This window comes from Parus major, chromosome 6, assembly GCF_001522545.3.
Source record: "Parus major isolate Abel chromosome 6, Parus_major1.1, whole genome shotgun sequence".
Taxonomy (NCBI): domain Eukaryota; kingdom Metazoa; phylum Chordata; class Aves; order Passeriformes; family Paridae; genus Parus; species Parus major.
Window position 1 is genome coordinate 33,454,048 of NC_031775.1, and position 2,664 is coordinate 33,456,711.

Consider the following 2,664-nt stretch of genomic DNA (forward strand, 5'->3'; position numbering starts at 1 on the left):
TTTTTCTTTTCACCTCTTTTCCCCTTCTTTCCTTTCCCTTTTTCTTTTCCCTTCTCCCCTCTTTGTTTTTCTTTTCCCTTTTTTCTTCCCCCCCACTTTTTTTTTTCTTTTAATTTTTTGTTCCTTTTTTCTTTTTCCTTTTATAATTTTTCTTTATTTCTGGCTGAAACCCTCTTTACCAGGCAGCCTCACTAATTCCATCTGTATCTGCTCTTCTGGCTCCAAGATGACAGAGAGGAATCAGAATCCTGGTTTGGGTTGGAAGGTTGGATTTTAAGGCTTTTGGACTTAGAGGAGTATCAGATTTTCAAGGCCAGAGCTCCCAGTGTGGTTTGGACTGATCTTCAGGTAGAGTTTCCCAGGTGGATCTGCATGGATCTCACATTCCCTCTGCTTTCCCAAACAGAGCCATCTTTCCATAGGGAGAAAAGCAAGGAGCATCTCCAGAGGGCCATCATTCCCCAGGGAATCCAGTGGGGCTGATCCAAGGAGAGCTGGGCTCTGTGGGGACCTGTGGGACAGCCTGGCTTTAAAAACGGGCTCAAAAAGCAGAAATTGCATGACTTGAACATTTAAACCTCGGAGGAAATCTTTAAAATTGTACCCAAAAGAGCAGAACTTTTCCCACAGCTCCTTCAGGTTGGGTGTCCCCTGGAGCTGGGTTTGGCACCAGCTTGGTGTCATCCCTGAGCTCTTTATTTCCCAGCTGGACAGGAAAGTGAGAGGCTTCCCTGCAGAGAGATCTGCTCCCTGCCTGCTGCTTGTCCCCTGCTCATCCCCTGAGCTGCTGGAGCAGATCATTCCCTAAGAGGAGCAGAGCCTTGGTGCAATCCCTGCCTGCCTTTGGAGCAGGGAGCTCGGTGATCCCATCACAGGCTCCCTGCATCCTGCACAGGCAGCGTGGATGCAGAGATTCCTTCTTCCCTGGGAGGGAATTCCAGAGCCTGGGCTTTTCCCTGGAGCAGGAAGCTCCCCCAGTGTGGCATTGGTGTGATGAGTTTCTCTGAATTCCTGACACCAAGCAGTGTCCCCCAGAACGATACCTGGAGTTTATTTTTAATTTTATTTTTAACCAAATTCCTTCTGGTGTGTGCCATTGAGTCATTTTCCCCTCTTCCCTCTCATTTCACACATATTCCCAGTTTTCTGCTGCACTTTGCCTTTCCCTGCAATAAAGGAGGAGTTCTCCAGCAGCAGAGGACATTTTCCCAGTGGGAAATCTCAGGGATCTGGAGGATCTCCCCAGACTTTTATTCCATTATTCCTTTCTTACCACAGTGCATATTTCACTTTTGGATTCCCTTCCCACCCCGATATCCTGCCTCCCTTCCTGGTGATCCCATCCCAGCTGTTTCCCCCTGAGGTTCCTGGTGCATTGATCCATTTTTGGTTTCTCATAAATTTAAATTTAGGATCTCCCAAGTTTAAATTTCATTTCTGTGCTTCAGTAATCTGCTAGTTCTGTGCCAGCACATCTTCCTGGGAAATCACGTGCTGGAGAAAGAGAAGGAATCCTGGGATTCCTTAAGCAAAGTTTGTTTGGCAAAAATATCCCAGGTGTGTGAATATCCCTTTGGAATTCAGACTCTAAATCTGTGTCAGGTTTGTAATGCCCATGGTTGTGTTATCCCAGGAACCCTGGGATTTGGGACAGCCTCCCTTTCCATGGGCAGTCACAGGGCAGGGATGTTCTGAAGGTTTCCAGTTGGTTTTCCCTGGATTCACAGTATTTTTGGGACAGCTCAGCCTCCCCAGTTCCCAGGGCAGGATTTTTGGGATGCTCCTGTGAGGGCTCGCTCAGCCCTGGGGTTCCCGGGACATCCCTGGGTCCCTGGCAGTGCTCAGGAAGGACAGCTTTAATTAAACAATTCTGGGTTAATGACTCTTTGCACAGAGCTCCCCTGCTGAAGCCCATCCCGTCCCTGCTGGAATGCAGGCTGAGGGATGCCTTTTCCCAGCAGGATTTTGTGGAAGGAGGCACAGAGGGGTGGGAGATGCACAATTGCTGCTCCCAGCACTGGGAAATCCAAACTCTTGGGGTTGTGGCCCGAAGCCTCGTGGCCCATCATGGACCTGGTGTTGTTCCCAGCGGATGTGGGATCCTTGGGAAGCAGGAAAACCCCAGGACTGGGGTCCTGTGCCTTGCAGTGAGATGGAAATGTTGTTTTTGGGTGTTCCAGAAGCGAGTGTGCAGACTGCTGGACACCATCCCACGGGAGGCTGCAGCCCAGCTCAGGGACTGTGCCATGGATCTGCATTCCAGGCACAAATTCCTCCCTGCCTCTGCTCCCTGCGCTGCAAACACAAAGCAGAATTCCACAGTAGGTTCCCACTGTCACTTCAATCACTTTACAAATGCATTTTATAATAATATATTAAATATTATATATATATTATATACTATACTATGTTATGTTGTTATATTTTATTATATTACATTATGTTACATTATGTTACATTATGTTACATTATGTTACATTATGTTACATTATATTATAATATATTATATTATAATATATTATATTGCATTATACTATATTGCATTATATTATATTGCATTATATTGCATTATATTATATTGCATTACATTATATTACATTACATTATATTACATTATATTGTATTATATTATATTGTATTATATTATATTGCATTATATTATAT